A 25,781-nucleotide genomic window follows, 5' to 3' on the forward strand; every position below is an offset into this window, starting at 1 on the left:
GCCAATATAGCCCACTGGTCACAATTGCTTGAGTTTCTTGTACTCTGGCTGGTGATACTCTGGCAGCCTGATGTGTATATTTGGTTAAGGCATGTGAAGGAGGAGCGGTGGAAGCCCTAGCAGGCCACCTTTTCGGAGTTAGAGGGGGCTACCCTTTGTTTGGTGCAGGATATTCAGGAGCCATGTTGCCAGAAATCAATGTGGAGTTCCATGCGATTATGGACCAAAAGGTCTTGGTGTTACCTGCTCTTCCACAGAATCAAAAGCTAGATGGGGCTACATTTGGTGGGTGATGATGCTTGCCATCTTGGGGTCTTATGATTTGGCAGAGCTCGTAATGGAGACCATTGATCGTCCATCGACCTAGGATCTTTCCAAACTTTCTTCTTTGAAGAAAGTGGAGTTGGTGAATGTACATGCACATTGGGACAAGTTAAATGCTTGCATCCGTTCTTTCTTATTTCTTTCCTGTACTCTAGCCGTGATAGCCCATATTAGGTATCTTACCAATGCTCGGGAGATATGGCTCGAACTGGATCAGCTCTATAATAGGATGATTATCATGAAGAGGGTCTCTTTGGAGGTGTAGATGCACACTTTGAATCCAACCAAGTCTACTTCCATGGGGGAGCATATGAACAAGCTTCGACAACTACAGATGCAAGTTTAGAATGCAAGCAAGGTGATTATCTCCAAGGATATGGCGACTCCTTTGTTGTCGTAGTTGCCTCCTAGATTTAGTGCATTCTATTTTGCCATGATTGCTTCAGGGTGGATGGAGACCCTTAAATGGAAGAGCTGATTCCTATGGTCTTGGACCAAGAGGAATAATTGAAGGATACAAATTCCTAGAAATTTGAGGCTTTATAGGTCAGGCTTCCCAAAAGAAGGGGAAGTAAAAGCAGAAGAAGGAAGACCAGAATAAAAAGGACCAGTGTCCACTTGGCACATCTGTGGAAAGAGATTTCATTGGAAGAAAGATTGTCTTGAGAAGGATAAGGGGGACACTAAGAAGGAGAAGAAGAAGACTACAACAAACTTAGGAGCAATGGCTGCTCCTTTATCAGTAGTGTTTTTACATTTGAAGGTTATTGAGCCTTTTTCACAGGATCCATTTGATGTAGCATTGATGGGCAATGGTCAAGAGTGGATTGTGGATAGTGGTGCTTTTCGCAACATGACTCCTCCAAATGGCATCATCCACATGCGTTTGATGCATGGGAATATTCTGATTGGTGATAGCCGTTTGCTCACTATACAAGGTAAGGTGATATGTAGTTGATTCCAGATGAGCATAGTGGTGCTCACACTTTGAAGGTTCTTTATGTTCTAGACTTGGGCTATCATCTTGTTTCGATGAGCAACATTTGTGGACTTAGCCTTGTTATGCTAAAAAATGCACTTAGCTACTTAAACAGTCCCAAAACATACTTATTTTAAGTTTATTTTAGCCAAAACCCTAAAATGGGGAGCAGATCGAGAGAGTTAAGTGGGAGAGGATCTAGAACCCTAATTTTCTATAAACAGGTAGGCAGCCCTCCACTCTTCTATAATCTCGTTTTTGCAGATTTCAGGTGTTTCAGCTTGCTGCCCACACCCCGTTCATGGAGAACATCTTAGCTGAAGCTGTCCATTGCTGTCTCCATCAGTTGGCGCCTAATTTCCAGCCCTCTTCACGTAGTTTGGAGCTGATTCTAGCCAGGCGACTACTGTTTCTGTGTAGACTTGTTGCCGTACAACTTGCCACATCATCACAGTCCTGCTGCTTGCGATTTTAGTCTTTCTCTCTCCTGCAGGCTGTTCTACCTACGTTTTTAGTATATCTCTCTCCTCAGGCTGTCTTGCTTGCGTTTTTAGTCTTTCTCTTACCTGCTACTAACGTTTTTAGTCTTTCTCTCTCTTGCAGGCTATCCTGCTTGCGTTTTTAGTCTCTCTCTCTCCTCACTGCTGTCTGTATGAGATCCAGCTTTTCACTGTTGCATTTGCTGGTGTTCGACATTCGAAGGCTGCCTTGCTGCGATTCGGGATCCGTTCGGAGTACGACACACTCTCCAGCTCATTATCCCTGCCTTGATCCTTGAGATACAGGAGTTCAAGGTTCAGTATTCATTTACTGCATAGTGTGTTTGCTGTATGAGCATCGTATTATTCAATAGTTATATCACTTCATTTATTTACTGTGTTCATTGTCTCTGAGTTACCCTAATCCTAACTGTGTTCTTTTATTAGTCTGTGCTTTGTCGTAGGGTTTCCGTTTATGTTTCTATGTTAGGGCATTTCTTTACATGGTATCAGAGCCTAGTACTCTCTGAGAAACCTAGGCCTTTCATTTGAAAGCTACACAAGAAGCAAGAACTACAGTAGGTTCAAATGACTTCAAACACAATGCCGATTCAATCTTCAAAACCAACTATGCCGAGAACCGAGTGAGAGTGGGCCGATCAACTTGCTCCACAAAGTTCGGACATGGTGGAAGACACTTCTGATTACATGGAAGAAAAGCTAGGCAAGTTGACCTCTGAAGAATATAAACTGATCATAGCTTATAGATGAAATAAGATTGAGGAGCTCGATCGAAGGATTGCCCTTCAAGAAAAGCTTCTGAATGAAGGTATGCATGAATTTCTCTCTTCAGATGTTGCACGTAAATCTGATGATGTTGCAGGGCCGTCGAGACCTCCATCAAGGATGGGCCCCCCTCTTGGAGAACAAGACTCTGAGTATGTTCCTTTCTTTCATCCTCTTCCGTCCACTCCAGTGCAAGGCACTTTAGATTCGTCTTTTGTTCCTTCTTCTTTTACCTCTTCTGCTTTGCAATATTATGGTAGAGATCATGTGGAAGAAAGAGTCCAGTCTGTTGACTACAGAAAAGGTCCTCTTGAGGACCATTTCCTGTATGTTAACACACGTTGTGGAGACTATAAGAAAAAGCCAAGTACCTCCTTTTCTACCCTTACTTCTTTTCCGTCTACTTCACAAAATCAGAATGAATTTGGTGTTCATTTTTCTTCATTGTATGATGCATCATCATCTTTACATTTTCATTTCCAATCATTAAATAATAAAAATGAACAAAATGCATCTGCATCTCTTACACCTCATTTTCAAAACCCACCCATCCCACCACATTCATTCGTTGCTTCTCCACTTTCATTCACACCATTCACTTTTTCATTTCAGACACCTTATGTCGCACTGCACATCACACCGGGGGGTTATGTAAACCGAGGTGCATTCGTTAGGACCTCATCCTTATCTCTGCCTAGTGGTGTTCCACCTATTTCACACACACTTTCAGGATCATTGCAGCTTGGGTATCCCCCCCAGTCTCTCCCAAGTGTGAATTAGTTAACTCCATAGTTTGCCTCCATGGTTTTATCTAGTGGACCTTCTGGTCATACTATTGTGCCCTAGCCTCACTTTGGACAAGGCTTCTGTGTCCCTGTGCCTCCACCTACACGGGCACCTTATGAAAACATTCATGTTCCAGTGCCTCCGCCTCAGTCAGTACTCATTGGTCACTCATAGTCTACTTCTGCCTACCCATCTTTGCTTCCTCTTTCTTCTTATCAGACACATCCACATCCACCTCCACCATCTTACCCTCCACAATCTTATCCCCCACATCTATCTTACTCTACCTACTTGACACCTCATGGTTTTAGTTCATCTTCTGCCAAGCATGCATTTAATGACAAGACTCGTTTTAACGGGTCAAACTTTACTACTTGGTCGAACTTGATGAGACATGTCCTTGACTCCTAGAACCTATGGGATCTTGTGCAGGGGTTGGAACCCCAACCCGATCCCGCACTTGTTCCATATGAGGTTGTCCGCTCATGGAAGGCTAGGAATGCCTCCGCTATTGTCGAGCTGATACAGGGCTTATTGCTTGAGTTTCATTCTCAGCTTCAATATTTTGACTTAGTGTCAGAGCGATGGGCACACTTGACTGACCACTATGCGGCTCGGGATAGGACCCGTCGTATTAATCTTGACCATGAGCTTCAACTTTTAAAAATCATTGACGGGGATGACTTGAAAGTCAAGTTGGCTGTGTATTGACGTCTCCTTGCTGAATTCTCCACTACGGGGACTTCTAAGTCCTCTGACGATCAGATCAGATTGTTCCTAAATAAACTCCACATGAAATACTTCAATTTTGTGGAAGACAGTTTCAAAACCTACCATGCCTACATTCTATGAATTTGAGTGTCAGCTGTTGCGTTACGCATAGTTGTTCAATCCATTTCATACGAATTCCTCTTCAGAGAGGGCTCTTATTGCTCATTCTCAAAAAAGGCAACAAGGGAAGGGCAAACAAAACTAAACCTCCACTCAAAATCAAAATGAAACTCAAAAGCAAAATCAATCAGGAGACTCACAAGGAACATCCCAATCCCTCAAACCTGGGTGGCAGAATATCCCTAAAAAGAATAAGTATTGTCAACATTGTCAAAAGGCTGGTCATTTTGACGACAAGTGTCGATCAAAGGCAAGAGGCACAGCACCAAAATCTAAGTCTCAAAACTGTCTCAGTCGAGCAACCCCCAGCAGGGGAGGTAGGGTGATGGCAAGGGGCAGTTTAAAGGTCAGACTCATACTGCCACTGCTCAGCCATCTCAGTCGACAACGTTCTCAACTCCAAAGGGCTTGTCTGACTGGTCTGCAGAGGCCCAGATAGTTTCCATAGAGACATTATATGCGAGTCTCGTCCACATCTGTGAGTTGCCTCCTGATGAGGTTACTGTAGAGGCCCACTCGTTACAGCCAAACACTTCAGCTCCTGTTTGGATTGTGGACAGTGGAGCTATACATCATATGACTTCTATACCAGACATTTTCCGTTTCCAAGCCCCTGCAGCCGTAAGGGTCCATGTAGGAAACAACTTCTCGGTCAAGATTCAAGCTCAAGGTTGCGTCAGTTTTGCCACTGACAAGGGTCCGGATCTAGCTACGCTGGACAATGTATATCATGTCCCTCAGCTTGGGGTGAACTTGTTATCTATTTAGCAGCTTTGCCGGTTGGGGCGAGCGGTTTTCTTTACAGCGACCACAGTCGAGATGCTTGACTCTCAAAGTGGTTTAGTGATTGCTCGCGGTGACAGCCGAATGGCCTATACTACGTGACTCACTTTCAGACCGAGCTGACAGTCTACGAACAATGAGAGTCTTTGGCATTTTCGCTTAGGGCATCTTGGTTATGACTCACTTTATGAGTTGTTACGTCGTGAGTTGGTTGAGGGCCTTTCATGCTTGAAGCTAGCTCAAGATGTCTATAAAGCTTGTTAGCTCGGGAAGCAGCACCGTACCCCATTTCCTCAGTAGAGCTCATATAGAACTGAGGCGCCTCTTAGATTGATTCATGTTAATCTTTGTGGGCCAATATCCACTGCCGCCTTGAACGGTGCGTTGTATTTCTTTTTAATTGTGGATGATCATTCTAGATACATGTGGATGTACTTCCTGAAGCATAAGTCGGATGCTTTCATATACTTTTCTTCTTGGATGTTGCTGGTTCATAACTAGACTGGTCGTCGTGTCGGTTGCATGAGGAGTGATACCAGTGGTGAGTTTATCTTTCACGAGTTTTCCGAGTTTCTATAGAAGTATGGCATCTCTTGCCAGTTCACCTCTACTAACTCCCCCTCTTAAAATGGAGTCGTAGAGTGTAGCTTATGGCCTGACATATGGTTTTGGTTTATGTTTGTAGGGGTACACTGATTCTGATTGGGCAGGAGATCTTGACACCTGGGGTTTCCATGGCGGCTACCTCTTTACCTTGGGCACGGCTCCCATTTCTTGGTCTAGCCGTAAGCAAGAGACGGTGGTAGCTTTCTCGGCCGAGGTTGAGTACCGGGCTCTCTTCGATGGCACCACTGAGGCCATCTATCTGAGGAGTTTACTGGCGGCACTTCATTTTCCTTGTATCTCTCCCATAATTGTCTACTGCGACACAACTAGAGCCATTGCCTTTGTGGGCAATCCGATTATCACACCACGAACGTGGCATATGGGAGTTCACTTTCACTTTTCCCGAGAGCAGGTTGAGCTAGGCACTATTCGCCTAGAGTTTGTACTTTCATCAGATAATTTTGTAGGCATTTTGACCTAAGCGGTCAACCGGCTGGTTCTTCAGTACGTGCTTCCCAGGATCGGCTTGGGTATACCCTTCCCTACTTCTTTAGCTTAATAGGGAGAGGGTGCTTCTCTCTTTCTTTCCCTTCCAGTTTGAGAGGGGGCGGTTTCTACTCTTGATCATGACAGTGATGATGCTTACAGTTTTTAGACATAACATTCATTTATTCTTTTGTATTGTATTATGGACATTTGTAACTTCATCCGCACTGTCAGGATGACCTGATTGTAAAAGGACACTTGGATAAGTGAACAATTCCCTTGCAAGGGCACTGTCGAAGTGGCACCATTGCATAGTATATTGCATGAGCATGACATCTTCCATCTCCCTTTGCATTACCCCATGCATTGGCATTCTGTTCATGTAAACATGCATCTGTGCACATTTATCCCTCTTCGGTCTTTTGAAGTGGTCGACTCTAGGATCCACCACATTCGTGGCATACACATGGCAGTTTTCCTAAAGAGAGTTTCTCTACCCTTGCTTGCTTTGCTTATCTTGCTAAGCTCACCATCATCTTTTTTACTTCTTCACATATTTACCACATGATTGGCACACACACACACACACACACACACACACACACACACACACACATTTATCATCCTTAGGCACTTATCCTAGTCAATGTGAGGGATTGGCTTGTTAGTTTTGTGAATGACTTGGGTTAAAATATTTTCCTATCTGTCACGTAATCGATCGTTGCCCCTACATTATTTATGTATTTTCAAAACACTTTTCAAACCACCACAAAAAAAAAAAGTTCATTATTGTTTCTATCCGCCTTTGTAGGACTTGGTAGGCCCTTGGGCAGTCGCCGAGCACCCTTGGTCCGATGCCTTGGCCTCTTTGGGATGATCACTTGGGCTCCCTTGGTAAGATAATCATCGCCTTTGTAGTCTTGGTAGGCCAATGGGCAACTGACGTGCATCCTTTGTCCGATGCCTTGGTTGCTTTGGGGTGGGACGCCTTGGGGTAAATTAACATTTAGACTGGCCTACTTTTCTAGCCCTATTTTGGGCGTGAGAGGGGGGGTTGTGCTAAGAAATGCACTTAGCCACTTATTCAGCCCCAAAACATGCTTATTTTAGGTTTATTTTAGCTAAAACCCTAAAATTGGGAGCGGATCGAGAGAGTTAAGTGGGAGAGGATCTAGAACCCTGATTTTCTATAAATAGGCAGCCAACCCTCTACTCTTCTATAATCTTGTTTTTGCAGATTGCCCTCTACACCCCATTCGCAGAGGACATCTCAGCCAAAGCTGTCCATTGCTGTCTCCATCAGTTGGCGCTTGATTTCCAGCCCTCTTCACGCAGTTTGGAGCTGATTCCAGCCAAGCGATTGCTGTTCCTATGCAGACCTGCTGCCGTACAACCTGCCAGGTCATCACAATCCTACTGCCTGCGTTTTTAGTTTTTTTCTCTCCTGTAGGCTATCCTGTCTACATTTTTCGTCTCTCTCTCTCCTGCAGGCTGTCTTGCTTGCGTTTTTAGTCTTTCTCTCACCTGTTGCCTGCTTTTTTAGTCTTTCTCTCTCCTCATTGTTGTCTGCATCAGATCCAGCTTCTCACTGTTGTGTTTGCTGGTGTTCGACTTTCGGAGGCTGCCTTGCTGTGATTCAGGATCCGTTCAGAGAACGACACACTCTCCAGCTCATTACCCCTGCCCTGATCCTTGAGATATAGGAGTTTGAGGTTCAGTATTCATTCACTGCATAGTGTGTTTGCTGCATGAGCATTGTATTATTTAGTAGTTATATCACTTCATTTATTTAGTGTGTTTATTGTCTCTGAGTTACCCTAACCCTAACTGTGTTCTTTTATTAGTGTGTGCTTTATCGTACGGTTTCCGTTTATGTTTCTATGTTAGCACATTTCTTTACAGGCCTCACGGTTTAGTTTGATAGGGACTCCTTTCGGGTTCTTGATGGAAAGACAAGATGGGTGTTTTGCCAAAGGGCACAAGGAGAATGATGTCTATAAGATGCGAAGATCTTTAGCCCTTACTTCTCAATCTTAGTCCGAGCTATGACATGCTTGGTACAACCACCTTAACTACAAGTACCTTAGGAAGGCAGCTCGTGACTAGCTCGTGTGTGGATTGCCAGATGTTGGGTTAAGTCATTTGCTGTGTATATCTTGTATCCGTGGTAAACACCATAGAGATGCGATTCTCAACAAGGCTTAGAGATGGGCAAAGTAGCCCTTGGAGCTTGTTTCTATAGATTTGTGTGGACTATTGAGGATGAAGTCCCTCAAGGGGAGTCTTTACTTAACGTTGATTGTGAATGATTACAATAGGATGACATGGGTGCCAAAGTGAAGCAGTGCGGAAGTGAATGACCAAGACAAAGAGTGAACAGAGAGAGAAGAGAGAGAGAGAGAAAGAGAATGAAATGCAGGAAATCTGCAGTAAAGAATGCTGTATAAGGATGCAGAAATATATAGGGTGCAGAGAGAATGTTTGCGTATGTCTCCACCTCGAAGATCTCAATCTCCATGAACCCCGAGGGCAATCTCCATGGTTTGCAACTTGAAAATTGGGAGCACAACTAACCAAGATTGTGAAGACTGAGGCCAATAAATAGGCTAGCAGGAAAATGCGAAAAATAATAGGTCGGCTGCATTTAATGCAGCCGACTGGACAACAAAAATGTTCGACCTGCCGTCGATTGCAGTTTGCCCGCTTGACATGTGGCTGTTGCCATGTGGCACTCTTGTTGTACCAATTGTTACCTGCTGTACCTGCTTGTGTCAGAGTGAAGCAATGCGGAAGCGAATGACCAAGACAAAGAGTGAACAGAGAGAAAACAAAGAGAGAGAGAAAGAGACAGTGAAGCCTAGAAAATCTGCAGTGAACAATGCTGAATAAGGATGCAGAAGTGGGTGCACAAGAATGTTTGTGTATGCCTCCACCTCGAAGATCTCAATCTCCATGAACCCTGAGGGCAGTCTCCATGGTCTGCATCTTGAAAACTAGGAGTACGACTAAGTGATACTGTGAAGATTGAGGCCAATAAATAGGTAAACAAGAAAATGCAAAAAATAATAGGTTGGCTGCAAACAGTGCAGCCAACTGGACAACAAAAATATTCGATCAGCTGTCCGTGCCCGCTTGATACGTGGCAGTTGCCACGTGGCACTCCTGCTATACCAATTGCCGCTTGTTGTACCTGTTGTACTTGCTGCACTTGCTTATCCAAGGCTTCGTTCCTCCGAGAACGCCGCAGCCCATCCTACAACTGCCACTCCTTAGGGATCCCCTCAATCCCTACATCACGAAGTGTGTCACGAGCCCAACGTGGAGGAGGTCGGAGCTTGCCTTGTTGCTCAACATTTGCCGAAGTTTTCAGGAGGTCCATTGATAGTTGGGGAGCAATTGGTGAATTGGCTGGTTGAGAACTAAGCTCCTCATCCGAAGAAGAGTCCTCAAGAGGCACAGGCCCAGAGGAACAGTTGCTGGCGCCTAGCTATCACTGGGATCTCCAAGATCAGGGTGTTTCTCACTCCCCTCTGAGGTGGAACTTCCATGAACCTAACATCACGGCTCGTGTAGACATTCTGCTTAAGGGGATCATACAATTGATAGCCTTGAGATTGCAAGCTATAGCCCACAAATACTTATCTTTTGGAAAGCGCTTCAAATTTGTCACGATATGTCTCCAGAATGTGAACATAGGCATCATACCCAAAAACCTTGAAGTACGAAACATCTAGCTTAGACCCAAAGTACGCCTCATAAGGGGTTATATCAACAACAACGAAAGTAGGGGAGCGATTAAGGATGTGAACGGTAGTAGGCATAGCCTCAGTCCATAGACACTGCTGATGATGCTCCATCATGGTATGGGCCATCTTGATCACATTGCGATTCTTCCGCTCCAATTTGCCATTCTCCTAAAGGGGTGTTTGTATTGGCGAACTCCTAGTGAATAGCATGATTTGCATAAAAACAAGCAAGCTCATTAGAAACAAATTCTCGGCCCTTATCGGATCGTAAGGTCTTCAGCTTTCGGTGGGATCAATTTTTCTCAAAGAGCAACCAATACTTAAATTTGGAGAAAGCCTCTGACTTCAGCTTCAGGAAACAAGCCATGTCATCCTTCTGTATCATCCACAATTAGCATGAAATACAAGCTCCCTCTAAGGGACTATGTCCTCATTGGTCCACAAAGGTCGGTAGAAACAAGCTCCAAGGGCTCTGAAGACTGTCTCATGCTGGGAACAACATCACAAGTTTGTTTCCCACGGATGCAGGATACACAAGGCTGCTGGCTCACTACAATATTCGGCAAACCTCAAACCAGCTGTTCTTTTGACGCCTTCCGAAGGTAATCATAGTTGAGGTGGCCAAACTGAGCATGCCAAAGCTCGGACTGAGTTTGTGAGATAAGAAGAAGAGAAGTCAAGGCAAAAGAAGATTGCAACTTATAGACTCCATTCTTCTCATAATTGAAAGAAAGGACTTGTCTCCATCCACAATCGAAAAGAATCCACATCAAATTCGATCAAGAGGCTGAGGGCACAAATCTTGTGCACCGAAAGTAGATGGTATCCCAAGGTTGGCACATAAAGCACCTCGAATGTATGGGCACCACTTCGCCCATTTGGAATAAGATGCAGGTCTCTCTATCCATGTATAGGAATAGAAGAACTATCACCAATGAGAATCTGGTCATGCAAAGGCCGCAAATGAGCAAACCCTATGGAAGGAGTCATGTGCCATGAGGCACCACTGTCAACAATCCACTCCCAAGTGTATGGGGCCGTCAACGCAGCATAAGAAGCTGTCAGGGTTGAATTCTCAACTACCTCCAAGTGGAGGAAAGCAGTTGATGAGGGAGCAACCATCACTTCGGAATCCTTTGAAGATTTCTCATTTTTCTCTTTGTCCTGCTTCTCCTTGTCGGGGCAATCCTTCTTCCATCCTTCTTCCATTGGCCTGTCTTGCCACAGATGTGACAAGTGGACTCCTTTTCTTTTTCCTTCTTGGATTTGTCCTTCTTTTGGTCCTTCCCCTTCTTTGAGAGGATAGACCAACCAATGCCTCAGATTTAGAAGCATTGGTCCCTTTCAATTGCTCCTCTTGGTCTAAGACTATAGAACCAACTCTTTCCACCAAAGAGTCTGAGACTGACTTGAAGCAATCAAGGCGGAATAAAAGCCACTGAAACGGGATAGTAACTGTGAAAGAAGGGTTATTGCCATGTCTTCAGAAGTGATCACCTTCCTTGCGTTTTGTACCTGCATCTGAAGTTGCCTTAGCTTGTTAATATGCTCCCGCACAGAAGATGACTTGTTGACACTCATGGTCCTCTTTTGCACTTCCAAAGAAACTCGTTTCATGACAGTCATATGATTGTAAGTGTGATCAAGCTCTAGCCATATCTCCCGGGCCACCGTCAAATGCTCAATATGAGAGATAATAGCTGTAGTACATGAGAGAAATAAAAACGAGTGGATGCGAGCATTGAGTTTATCCCGATGTGCTTGAGCCTTTGTCAACTCCACCTTATCACTGAAAGAGAGTTTGAACTCGTCTCGCGAAGAAGGACGATGAATAGCCTCCGTGACAAGCTCCACCAAATCATAGGACTCCAAAATGGCAAGCAAAAGAGCTGGTAGGTCCATGATCACTTGAAACTCTGTCTCAGCCTCAGAAGTCATCTTCACCTACAATGCTTGCATAAAACACAAAAGGAGCCCTCTCTAGTTGTGAGAATGCAGCCTGCTAGGGCTTTTCGCTGCTCGTCTCGCTCCTTCTTCACCCATCGGAGGTGATGAAAAGGTAAAATCTGCACTTGAAGGCCCAAAACGCAGCCTTCTTCCCTCCTTAACAGCAAAAACCAGCAGCAACTTCAGCAAATCTTCTCCTTTCTCGCATGCCCACACTCGCCTCAGCCTTGTTTTGATGCACAGCCCTCCTGCTCGCCCTTGAATACTGAAAATGCAGCCTTGTGTTGCGTTGAAATCTCCTCTTCAAATAGGTCCACCCTAGGTCAATCCTTCAATGCTCTGATACCATGTCAGAGTGAAGCACTGCGAAAGCGAATGACCGAGATAGAGTGAACAGAGAGAGAAGAGAGAGAGAGAAAGAGACAATGAAGTGCAGAAAATCTGTAGTGAAGAATGCTGTATAAGGATGCAGAAATATACATGGATGCAGAGAAAATATCTACTTATGTCTCCACCTCAAATTTCTCAATCTCCATGAACCCCTAGGGCAGTCTCCATGGTTTGTAGCTTGAAAACTGGGAGCACAACTAATTGAGATTGTGAAGACTGAGGCCAATAAATAGGTCAGCAAGAAAGTGCCAAAAATAACAATGCAGCTGACTGGATAGCAAAAATGTCGGACCAGCTATTCGACTACTCGCTTGACACGTGGCAGTTGCCACATGGCACTCCTGTTGTACCAGTCCCTGCTGCCTGCTGTACTTGCTGTACCTGCTGCACTTGCCTGTCCATGGAATGTCCAGCTTTCTCACACTTTTAAGGATTGGTTCACTTTCGAGGAAAATGGTTCCAGTAGGAGGCTAAATGTCAGATGACCCAGAAGAAGACGATGAAGCCAGAAGAAACAATCCCAATCGGTGAGCACGAGTGATTCCTTTCACCTCCCAGCCTTGCCTAGTATGTTGCTGGCCAGACCATCGTGATCCGATTGCCAGCCGTCAAACCTTGGTGAGTCCTACTATTCTTGGACTCTCTTTAGTTCTAGGCTCCCCTTAACCCTGTTCGGGCGCCCAAGAGCCCGGACGGTCATCCTCGTGCGTGTTCCCCTTGATTTACCTTAATGTCACATTCAATGTTTGTGACCTTAATGTCACATTAAATATCACATTAATGTCACATTAATGTCACATTTCCTTCCCCTTAAGAATCGGTTTCGTCCTCGAAAACGATACTTGGAAGGTCTAACTGTAAATCGGGAAACCTTTTCTTTAAAGTACTTACTCGCTCCCATGTTGAGCTTTCTTCTGAACAATCTTTCCACTTAACCAAACATTCTTGATAAATAGTATTCCTCGTTTGTCTATTACGAACATTTAATATTCTTTCTGGTTCATGTGGATTAGATTGGTCATTGAATAGCTCCTCAATGTCATCATTTAAGATTAGATTATCCAAATCACCCAGTTTTTTTCTTAATTTACTTACATGAAAAACTGGATGTATTTTACTACCAGCAGGTAGTTGGAGCTTGTAAGCCAATTCTCCCACCTTTTTAAGTATTATGAAAGGACCACAATACCTTGGTGAAAGCTTTGGACATTGTTCCTTTTTCATAGTTTTAGTTTGTTCATGCACCTTAAGATAGACCAATTCTCCTTCTTAAAAGGAAATGTCTCTTCGGTGAGGATCTGCATATGCTCTAGTTTGATTTTAAGCCTTTTTAATATTTTCTTGAGCAAATTTTAACATACTATTCATATCCTCCAAAAAGTCTTTAGATGCCTGAACCTTTTCCTTATGCAGTCCTACTGCAAAAGGAGCTTTGGGCTGAAACCCATACATTAACATAAATGGACTATATCCAGTGGAAGAGTGCTTGGCACTATTATATGCAAACTCTGCTATCGGTAGATACTCTTCCCAATCAGTTTGCCTTTTACTTACATATGCCCTAAGCATATCTTCAAGAATTTGGTTAACCCTTTCAGTTTGCCAATTTGTTTGCGGATGATCCGCCGTACTCATGCTAAGTTTAGTATTCAATTTCCTAAATACCGCACGCCAAAATTGGCTATCAAATTTTCTATCCCGATCAGAAACTATATTTGCCGGAAGGCCATACAATCGGTATATGTTTTCTACAAATAATCTAGCCAATTCTGGTGTTTTAACATCAGTTGAAGTTGGAATAAACCTAGCCATTTTGGTTAACCTATCCACAATCATCCACATAGAGTCGTGCCCCCTCTGTGTTCTGGGTAAAGCAACAATAAAGTCCATGGAGATACTCTCCCATTTTTCCGAAGAAATTTCTAGTGGATGGAGAAGTCCTTCCATTTTTAATCTTTCAGCTTTATTAACCTGGCATTTATTACATTTGACCACATAGTCAAGGACGTCCTTATTCATTCCAGGCCAATAGAATTGCCTTTTAATAAGACTATAAGTCTTATTAACTCCTGGATGTCCCGCGCTAGGGGTATCATGACACTCAAAGAGTATCTGGCGCCTTATTTCTGTATCTTTCGGGACACATATTAGGCCTACCCTTGTAGAGTAAATAACCATTATCAATGGTAAAATTCTTCCACTTGAAACGAGTTTGAGCAACCCCTGATGCTCCATTTCCTAGTCGAACATCCTCAGATATTCCTTCCTCAGTAGAAACACTTTCATTTGGATCCCCATTTTTTATTGCTTCCCATATGTTGGAATATGCCGGATCAACCTGGCATTTTCCTTTTAAAGATTCAAGCAAGTTGGAAGTGAACTGAGTAAAACTCAATTCATTAATGATAGGCATTCTGTTGAGTGCATCAGCTACTATATTATACTTTCCTTTTCTATATCTTATCTCATAGTCGAACTCTTGGAGGAGTTCGGCCCATCTGGCTTTACGCTCGTGTAAATCCGGTTGATCATTAAGCCACTTAATGCTTTCATGATCCGATAAAATCAAAAGTTTGGCACCATACAGATAGTGCCTCCATTTTTTCATTGCATGTACTATTGCATACAGCTCTCTCTCATAAACAGAATCATTCTGTTTTGCACGGTCTAATTTCTTGCTTTCAAAAGCAACTGGTCGACCTTCTTGTAATAAGACCGCGCCTATCGCCTTATCACTGGCATCAGCTTCAATCACAAACGGTTTATTGGGATCCACAATTAATAATACTGGAGCTGTAGCAATAGCTACCTTAAGTTTTTGAAAACTTTCATTTTGGTCTGTTCCCCAATTAAAACTTTTTCCTTTCCCTTTAAGTTGGTCTATCATTGGAACAACTATTTTGGCATAATCTCGAATGAATCTACGATAAAATCCAAATAAACCTAGGAAGATCTGCAGCTCTTTCAGGTTCCTTGGAGATGGCCATTCAATAATTGCCCTTATTTTTTCTGGATCCATGTTGATTCCCTCTTTCGAGATAATATGTCCCAAATATTTGACCTCTTGTGCAAAGAATTCACATTTAGTTTTCTTTGCATAAAGGGAATGTGTTCTTAACAGTTGGAATACTAATTGTAAGTGTTCCAAATGTTCTTCTCTTGATTTAGTAAAGATCAAGATATCATCCAAGAAGACTACTACAAAATGTCCTAGATAGGACCGTAAAATACTATTCATCAGCTTCATAAAGGTAGTTGGTGCATTAGTGAGGCCAAAGGCATCACCAAAAAATCATAATGCCCGTATCTAGTACGAAATGCTGTCTTGGGAACATCTTGTGTCTTAATTTTTACTTGGTGATAACCTGATCTTAAATCTATCTTTGTGAAGAATTTTGCCCCTTGCAATTGATCAAAAAGATCTTCCATTCTGGGCATAGGAAATTTATTCTTCACCGTTATTTTATTAAGTGCTCTATAGTCAACACAAAGTCGCATAGAACCATATTTTTTCTTTACCAATAAAATTGGTGAAGCCCAAGGTGAATTACTGGGTTGTAGAAACCCTTTATCAAGGTAATCCTTAATTTGTCTTTCAACTTCTTGATGCTGTGTTTCACTTAACCTATACGGTGGTTTAGAAATAGGGTGTGTATCCTTATTTATATCAATTGGGTGATTTATATCACCCCTATCTGGTGGAAGGCCACTTGGTAAATCAGAAGGAAACACATCTTTAAAATCATCTAACAAACTACTTAATTCATTATTAACATTCAACTCATAAACATAAGAAAATTGTTGTTTTATATTATAGAAAGTAAAAGTGTTCTGTATAGGAAGAGACCATAACATATATACCTCATAAACTTTCTTCTTTATCAGCTTCTGAACTTCAGTAGAACACATCAAAGGATTATCAGATACTTCATGTTCACCTTGAATGACAAAAGTTTTACCATCCCTTTCAAATTCCAGTGTATTATGGTGATAACTACGTTTTAAGGATGGTTCCAATCCCCATAGCTACTCCCTCCCTAGAGCAATATCAGCTCTTTCCATGTTAATAATTTGGAAATCAAGTTTATCTTTATATCCTTGAATCTCAATTTCCAAATTGGATACCATTGTATCCCATATTTTATTGTCTTGGCCTTGCATCATACGAACAACATATTGATGCCCACTCTTTTGTTGGGGAAGTTTCAATTTTGTGACAAGTGCATAATTTATAAAATTATGTGTGGCAGAGTCATCAATCATGACTCTAACCCTCTTTTCAGCTATCAATCCATGTACTCTAAGTAAATCATGTGGCCCAAAAGTAGGCTGCCACATAGAAGTTGACATACAACACTTATGTTGTACATCCATGTGCAAGACCTCTAAAGATTTGTACTTTTCATGCCCCTTTAATTCTAAGGTCTGCACTACATGGATTTGTTTTTCTTTTTCCTTACCCTTGTCCTTATCTTTTCCTTTGTCTTCTCCCTTTTTCTTTTGAGGGCAATTCCAAGCAGCATGGCTAGGGGATAGGCAATTGAAACACAACTTTTCTTTTTTGGCCTTATCAAAGTCATCAGGACTTAACTTTGGCCTCACATATGGTTTCTTTTCAAAAGGTTGTTTTTTACCCTTAAAGAACGATATTTTCCTTTTAAATTTGCCCACAAATTTTGAGGTTTCCAATTCCTTAGACTTGGGCTCCGTATCAGTGAGACTAGTGAGTGTACCTGGACGCATACTATCTTCATAAATTAATGCAAATTTAATTGTCTCTTCCAGCGTCTTAGGTGAACTCCTTTTTACTTCCTTTTTACAGGCTTTATCTAGTCCCCTAATGAATCCTCTTGTTTTTTGAAATTCATCTATTCCTTCCAATTTGAGGATTATCTCACGATATTCCTCCAAATATGTCAGCCGGGGTTTTCCCTTTTGTCTGACATAATCCCAATCTTCCCAATTTCTTTCCATTTCATTTTCAGGAAGGAATTCTTTCCAAAAGACGGATTCAAATTGAGCCCAAGTTTCAGGGATTTTATTTGCCTCCTTTAAAGTTCGCCACCACTTATATGCTTTGGGCCCCAAAGTTAAACTAGCCTCTAGTGCTTGGAGATGTGGTGGGGTATTCTTAAGTTTATGTAAATCTTCCCACTTTTGGAGGAAATTAAAGATTGTATCTTTATTCCTATCTTTTTCCTCCCCGTGAAATTGAGGGGGTTTCATATCCTTTAGAACTGGATTATCCCTCAATTTATGGTGGGGTTCTTTAGGATCTCGCATAGTCACATCTAAATCTTTCGATGAAGATGGGACATCCGAGGTTTCTATCTTATTTTTATCTCTTTCTAACAATAAAGTTAATTGAGATTTTATTTCAGTGAGTGTTTGGGTTAAAAATTCCATTTGAACCCTCTAAGCTTGCACACGAGCAGTAAGATCAGCAAATTGCTCTCGTGTAGCAAAAAATTCTTCCCACTGTTCTTCTTGCATTTCTAGTTCATGGGGATCTACCATAGGGTGGTCCCTAGAACTAGAACCTTCCATTACTCTCTCTTTCCCTTTTTCTGCCATTAATACACTGGAATTGGAAAGCAAAGATAAGAAATTTGCATACAAAGTAAAGTACTTCCCTGATTTTAATGGCAGTCAGTTGTTGCTTGTTTGTAAATAAACCCAAAGAGTAAGGAACAAATTTTATCGCCCGAACAAAGTCGGTCACGCAGGGAATGGAGCTTCTTTGCAGAAACGACTAGTATTCAGCCCCCTTCTTTAATAATCACGCAGGCCATCAATGCCCCTTTCTTGAACTTGCTCTCTGTTGAGCTTGTACTTGTGATGCAAGTGCAGTCGAGGCTGATAAGAAAAATTCCAAACGCGTAGTCAACTGATCAGACACACATCAGAAAATAGCTTCAGCTTCAGCCTGCGAAAAGGGAAAAGAATGTGTGATTCGTTGGTGCGTTCACGGACGGGCGTGAGCCAGGATTCGGCGGCCCACGATTCAGCCTATGGCGTTCTGTGTAAAAGGTAGCTTCCCCCTCCATAAGTTACGTGACGTAGATACATGTCACGTCAAATTTTATGTGACGTGTCACCCAGCGCTTTTGACCAGCGACTTCACGGATCCTTCACGGGTCGACGAGGCAAGACCCGTCGACTGAAATGGATAACGTGACGAATGAGACCCGTCGGCTGATCCGTCGACTGAATGAATAGCGGGATGACTGAAACCGTCGTTGAAAAACTCCACAAATCCACACGACTAAACCTGTCAGCTCTGATACCAATGTCAGATGACCCAGAAGAAGACGATGAAGCCAGAAAAAACAGTCCCAATCGGTGAGCACGAGTGATTCCTTTCACCTCCCAGCCTTGCCTAGTATGTTGCTGGCCAGACCATCGTGATCCGATTGCCAGCCGTCAAACCTTGGTGAGTCCTACTATTCTTGGACTCTCTTTAGTTCTAGGCTCCCCTTAACCCCGTTCGGGCGCCCAAGATCCCGGACGGTCATCCTCGTGCGTGTTCCCCTTGATTTACCTTAATGTCACATTAAATGTCACTTTAATGTCACATTCAATGTTTGTGACCTTAATGCCACATTAAATATCACATTAATGTCACACTAAAGATAGTTGAGATTTAGTAAGGGTGGAGAGTTGTCTCCAATGAATTAGCTCGGTTCTATGTGGATTGTGGGATTCATTGGGAGTTTACTAACACAAACACTCCTCAAGAGAATGCCATTTTGGAGTGGAAGAACAGAGTGTGATTGAGATGGCTCGAAGTATGAGGGAGCAACAACACACACCTCCATGTCTTTGGGCCAAAGCAATGGCCATTGCATTGGATAGGGTGGTAAAGATCATTGAGCACTAATTACAGCAAGCTGAAAATTCACATAAACTGAAAATGCAAAGGTTACCACTTCATCTTGGACATTGGATGCTGGGTTGGCCGCAAAATTGGCGCCCCTTGTTGTATTTCTTTAACTTGTATTTCTAAGGATTGAAATACACCGAGATCCAGCTTGATCTCCTTCAATCTTCAATATCCCTTGCAGTCCATAGCAACTGCAAGCGGCAAGTTTCAAAACAATTTATCCCTTGGTTTGCTTGGGAATTGGCCTTCAATTTGCTCCTTGGATGACAAACTTTGCCCCACTTAATGTTGGCTGACTGGAAATTGGGGTTAGCAGTAAATCTTCAATTGCACCTTCTTGCGATTGAATTTGGCTGAGATCTCGAGGGAAGCTATGAATTGGCTGAGAGATTAAAGAGGAAGTTGGAGAGAGAGAAATTGCAGAGTTTCAGATGCTGCCCGCTATAAGTGGCTGATTGACTGCAGCCCACTATCAATAGGAGCCTCTGTAAACGCCCCGAACAACGTAGTATGCTTAACAATTATGATATTCGCTTGTTTTCGAGATTTAATAAAAAAGAGAATGAACACTTAAAGCTGAAAATGAAAATTACTCACAAAATTACAGCCATGAAAAATGTAAAAGTAATGGAGACAAGATTGAGGGTTGAGGATGGGCAACCCCCCCCGAAGGAATGTATTTCTGCTCAACCCAAGTCCCTTAGGGAAGAGCTCAGTTACAATCAACCTGAGAGTGAGGAGAAGTAATTCTCACTCTCACAAGATCATGCAAAGATGTACAAACACACATGCATTATCTATTATGCAATGATAAGAAGTGATTTCTTTACAGTATGAGAGAAGAAAGAGGGGAAATCAGCCTTTCTCCATCGTTGAACAGTAGTACATGGATAGGGCTTGCTTCTTGTTGCTAAAATGGAAGAAAGAGCTTGAGAAGGAGGTGCTGTAATGAATTTACAGGCTTGCTGTCCTGTAAAACAGCAGTGATAGAAGAGGGAATATGGAGGAATTTGATAATGGAGAAGTGGGGGATGATGATGGGGATGGATGGGGCCAGTTTCTGGCTATCTGTGGGTGTTGTACATGAGTTTACAGCAAAGAAAAATGATGCTAAATGAAGAAAAACGAGCTCTTATTTATAGGAGAGGGAAGAGCTAGTACAAAAGGGAAAAGTGGAGTAGCACAAGACAAGTGTCCAGCCACATGTCATGAGATGTGACAAGTGGTGGGACACTTGGAAACTTGTGTGACAAGTGTCTTGACACTTGTCTCTTCTCTATGGCCTTTCTTTTTGGGCTGAATACTGTCAAGAATAGAAACAACCAAATTTAGTAAGCACAGTCAGAGTACAAAACTTACTATTTTTAGAATGACATCCCTATTTTTTAGGACTAGCATTTTTAGGTTAATTCGAGGCTCCTAAAATTTAGGGATCTCCTAAAATTTAGGGACCCCCCCAATATGGGTGTCATATGAAAGCTTTTTTCGTGTACATCGCAAAAACGGTATCAAAATCTTCATGTGACTTTCCTATGCAAAGAAATGTGCATTTCAAGCTTTCAGTCCACACATGCACATTATATAAGCATTTCATGATCATGCCATCTTGTTGATTGTAACTGTTTGTTCTAGTGGATCTAGCCCACACTTCAAGGCATCAATCTTTTCTGTGTGCGAGTCTAACCCTGATATGCGTGAGTTCTGGTCATAGGCGCCCAATCGAGCCATATAGATGGAAGTGTGAACTATCTTTTCTCTAACCCACCGCGTGGGTCCACCATAACCTGTGACTACTCATCAGTGGCCAGCTCCAATGCACTTTTCTTTATATCTAATTAGTGCAAAGGAAATAAATTTAATAAATCATTATATACACAAATTAATGAAAAAGGATACAAATTCTGTTTCTATAGAGTTGTGACAGCCTCACATGTAGTCACTTGCCCTTGTGGGCCCCAAACTTGTTGTCACTTGCCTGTAGACAACTGATAGGGGCTGTCACTTGCCTTCAATCCAATTGTGATTAGTTGGGGGAAGCTCTTTGACAGCTCCAATGTCTGGGTTGATCACCAATGGCTGGAATATTGTAGCAACAACTCTCTCTCTTCCTCTCCCAACTTCCACAATATTGGAATGAAGCCTTAACAATCTCTAATAGTCTTTTCGTCACTTGTATGGGTGAGTTTTGCTAGGGTGGCAGCTTTCTAATTGTATTTTTCAGCAATTTTCAGCCCAACTAAATTAATTTTCAGAATTAAAATTTCAAAAATTAATTTCATTATTAATTCTTGCTCAAAACATTAACTATACAAGCCAACAATTAAATTGACCAAGCGGTGTTTGGATGTGATGCCTATGTTCTCATTCCAGAGAAGTAGAGGGATAAGTTTGAGCTGGCTCCCAAGAAACAAGTGTTTGTTGGCTATAGTTCTCAGTCACAGAGGTATAAGATTTATGATCCCATCCCATGGGATGTCTATATGAGCCAAGATGTGCGGTTCATAGAGTTTCCAGTTGGAGAGGGGGTTGAGGTGCTATAGTTTGATCATTGGTGGAAGACCATGGAGCAAGAGTTGGAGTCTCTTGAGCAGATTGAAGTCAAGTTGGTCTTTAAGGACAAGTATCTCGGTGATGGCACACTCAACAAGCACAAGGCACAGTTGGTTGCTAAGGGTTTTGTGTAGAGGCTAGGAGTTGACTTCCATGATACTTTTGCACCCACAACTCGTATGGCCACCATTTGGATAGTACTTGCTCTAGCTGGCCATAGGAGTAGTCAGTTTAGTTGTTGGATGTCAAGCTTGTGTTCTTGAATGATGACTTAAAGAAGGAGATCTATGTTGAGCAGTCTCTTGGCTTTTCCTCCTTAGATGGTAAGCTATATAGGTCAAAGAAGGCCCTCTATAGTCTCAATCATGCTCTTCGTGCTTGGAATGAGAAGATAGACTCATTCCTTCAAGTTAGATTAGGACATTAGAGATCTACATCCGATTTGAATTTGTAGATTCACATGTCAACTGGAGGGCACCCAATGTTTGTGTTCTATGTGGACGATCTCATCTTGACAGTTGATTGTGTCTAGATAGTCAAGTAGACTAAGGAAGCACTCCATGAGAAGTTTGAGATGATGGATATGGATCTTTTTCATTTCTTTCTAGGCTATGAGATATGGTAGATTGGGAGGGGGATCTCTCTCTCCCAACAACAGCAAGTGTAGGAGCTCTTGAGCACTTTTGAGATGTAGGATTGTTGGGCCATTTCTAAGTAGGTCCATTGGGTTTTAGTTGGTTTGCTTGCGGGCTTTATGAGTGAACCTAAGTAGGTTCATTGGTAGGCTGCCTTATGGATATTGAGGGTCTTGAGGGGACCCTTGACCTTAGCCGATTTTATCCAGCAGGTGTAGACATTTGAGCTTTGGTGTGATGAGGTTGGATGGGCTCAGATTGGGTTGGAGATGTTTATTAGTGGAGATAGACTGCAAGAAATTATTTTCTTGGAGGAGCAAGAAGCAACCTACAATTGCCCTTTTATGTATAGAGGCCAAGTATTGAGTGGCTTTTATCTATAGAGGCCGAGTATTGAGTGGCTTGTACTACCACTTGTGAGACTATTTGGCTTTAGAGGTTGTTGGAGAAGCTTGGTTGTTTACATACAGGAGCTATTGCACTTTTGTGCGACAATGAGAGTTACATAGCCTTGGTATGGAATCTTGTTTTCCATGCTAGGACAAAGCACATAGAGATCTAGTATACATTTGTGAGAAGCTCTTGGATGGGACTATTGATGTGGAGTATTGCAAGACAGAATAATGTGGCAAATTTGTTTACCGAAGTACTTCCTCAAGCTGTTCTTTGTTAGTATTCCAGATCCCCTAGCCTTATAACGTGTCTAGGATCTAAGAGGGGGTGGCAGAGATATAGTCATCCCTAGGACCGGGGCATAGGCATGTACAGGGTGGTTTGTGTAGTTGCATCTTGTTTTGGAGCAGGTTGGGCAGCAGTTTTCCAGTCACCAGCATATTGGGTAGGGTTTCAGGCAGTTTTGCAGTTGCTAGCATATTATTTTTGAGCAGGTTAGGCAGTAGTTTTGCAGTCACTAGCATATTGGGTAGGGTTTCGGACAGAGGTCAAACAGGGTGGGCAGTCATTGCCAGGTGGCATGCAGCTGTTCGCTGCATTTCCTGCATTATTTTATTCAATTGTGTGCAGTTGGCCATATTTGGCAGCAATTGGCCTGGTCATTTTCTTGTATTATTTTTTGCCTATACAGGCAGCTGTGCCCACTGGTCACAGTCACTTCAATTTCTTGCAAGGTGAGAGAGAGCTCTGGTTGGTGATACTCCAACAACCCATTGTATATATCTGCCTTGAGCATTCAGCATTTGTACTTTGCAGTCTTCAACGTTCTGTTGTCTCTTTCTCACTCTCTCTTCTCTCCGTGTTCACTTGTTTCTTTTAGTCTGGTCATACACTTCCGCATTTGTTGCACTCTGATAGATTGTAAGGATTTAAGGGGAGGCCTATCACGAGGACATGTATTTTAACTTACTGCTTTGGCAGTTGTGTGAAGTGAAAGTTATTTTTAGACACGGTGATAGTACAAAATCCAAGCTGGGCAGTTGGGCATGGTGACAACCTAAGCTTTAAGCATTAAATGAGCCCTTGGAAATGACCTTTGGTGTTGACAGGCTAACAAAAAATTAAACGTTTAATGCCTAAGACTAAGGTTGATAGCTTGAAGACTTTCAAGTTCAAAGGGCTTAGCCCATCAAATTGTGGATGTGCAGTTGACCAATTTGTGGTCAAGACAAGAGGATTTTTGATTTTCCACAAAATTTAATTGCTGGAAATTCATTTCTAGAGGTTGAATCTTGCATTAGGTGTGCCACTTGTCAGAAGGTGAGGGAACTTGCCATGCAAGGATGCTTGAGACCATGGGAGGCTGGCTAAGACACATGGATGCCCATTTCAAGCAGGGTGGTTGCTGCAATAGAGGTTTCCAGCTATCGACAGAGTGCTGGACAGTAGGTGAAAGCTCGATAGCTGATCTGGGCTTAGTTGAATCTTAGTAGACCTGAAGTAGACAACATTGAATTTCCCATAGTAATAGGAAATGGCTGTCCTGGGCCCTTGGAACGTGGGAATGTTGTCTCAGACAGATCTGCCGAAGGGGACATCGAAATGGGATGGGGGATGTCCCCTATCCCATCCTGGACAGCTGTCCCCCTGTCCTGACCGTCCCCTACCCTGTCCCCTTGTTAGGGGCGATGACGTTTTTGAGAAGGACCTTTTTTTTGTGAGGGGGTTTGGGAGTCTCGAGGTGTTTGTGGAGTTTTCGGCCTTCTTCCAAGGAGTTTAATGTGCTAGTTATCTTTATTGCTTCCCCTTTTGTCTCTCATACACACATGCGCGTGTGCATGCACATGCACATAGAGAGCATTTCTACAATGGAAAATTGCATATATGCGTGCATGGAAATGCATATGTTCTTTGATGGAACTCATTCATCTAGATCTCCACCTATCACATCACATGCATACATTTGGTAACTATGGCATTGAAAGTGTCATTTATGTATGTCATCCCCTCCCCCGTCCCACCCCCCATCATTGTCCCTTGATTTTGGCTGTCCCGTGTCCCACGTCCCATGTCCCCATCCCTGACCCCATCTTCGTCTCCGTTCCCATCCCCAATCCCATGTCACTATGGAATTCATTGTCAAAAGCCCTAATTTTTACTGAATTTAGGATTTTCTCTTCCATATTGTGAAGCATGCCCACAGATTGAAGCCTGATGATTAGAAGCATTGCTGTAATTTTACGAATTTACAGCAGATTTGAAAGGGATTGCTCATCTACAATTTGGTGGGCCCGCATGCAAGTGTTCTTGGTCCATTTGTGCCTACTTGTACTTGAAATCAAGGGGCATATTGAGACTTGATGCTGTCGTCATTTATGACAGCTCATAGTTCCGAAGTTTATAGAGAGATTAATCAAAATCTCCATGTATTAAAGATTTGGTGAATGCAAGTGAAAGAAATACTGCAAGCGGTGCCAGTTTTGGTTGAGTGTTGGCTGCCTATAATTTAAGTGGTAAAGTACTTTTTTCAGGTTTTTAAATTTATTGCTTGCTGTAATTGCTGGTTAATCAAGTGAATCACCAACCTATCAGATAAGGAAGGCTGGTTTCAGCTGAACCACTTGGTGTGAGCGACCTTAAAGACTAGAAAAGGGACTTCAGGGCTCATTTTTGGAATGTTTTTGGTGATAACCACACTTAGACTCCAGGTGTTAAGGGAGTTCTACAAAGAGTGGGATGGTGTGCATAGTTACAAGCAAACTTGTTTCCTAAAATGGGATTCAGGAAAAGTACTTGATGTCTCCAAAAGGTTTCCTATGTATGAAACCAGTTTCTTATCCACCCAAGCTCTGCCCCCAACAAAATCCAAGAACATAGGGAGGCTATCAAGAGTGGCTCTTGAGTCTTACTGAGGAAGAAAACAAATTGTGTGTTTGAAGTTTGGAGTGTGGATCCACAGTCTAGTACCTACTAATAGGACTCTAGTACTTGCTACTAATGTGTGGTGGATGTTCAAACTTTGAAGTCACTAGTAGCCACTTTGAATAATATATTTGAACTTTCCACTATCATTTAGAATTTTATGACGTTTTGAAGTTGTTCTTTGAATACCCTGTC

The 25,781-nt window shown here is 42.5% G+C and overlaps 1 protein-coding gene across 3 annotated transcripts in view; it reads left to right on the forward strand.

Annotated features, from left to right (window-relative positions):
* The window catches only part of LOC148023543 (vacuolar protein-sorting-associated protein 37 homolog 1-like), a 50,245-nt gene that overhangs the window by 10,663 nt on the left and 13,801 nt on the right, over positions 1-25,781 (forward strand). The gene's annotated exons all lie outside the window — the stretch shown is intronic.

The sequence above is a fragment of the Lygodium microphyllum genome, chromosome 16 (assembly GCF_053477565.2).
Source record: "Lygodium microphyllum isolate KBCC chromosome 16, Lygodium_microphyllum_v1.1.10, whole genome shotgun sequence".
Classification (NCBI taxonomy): Eukaryota; Viridiplantae; Streptophyta; class Polypodiopsida; order Schizaeales; family Lygodiaceae; genus Lygodium; species Lygodium microphyllum.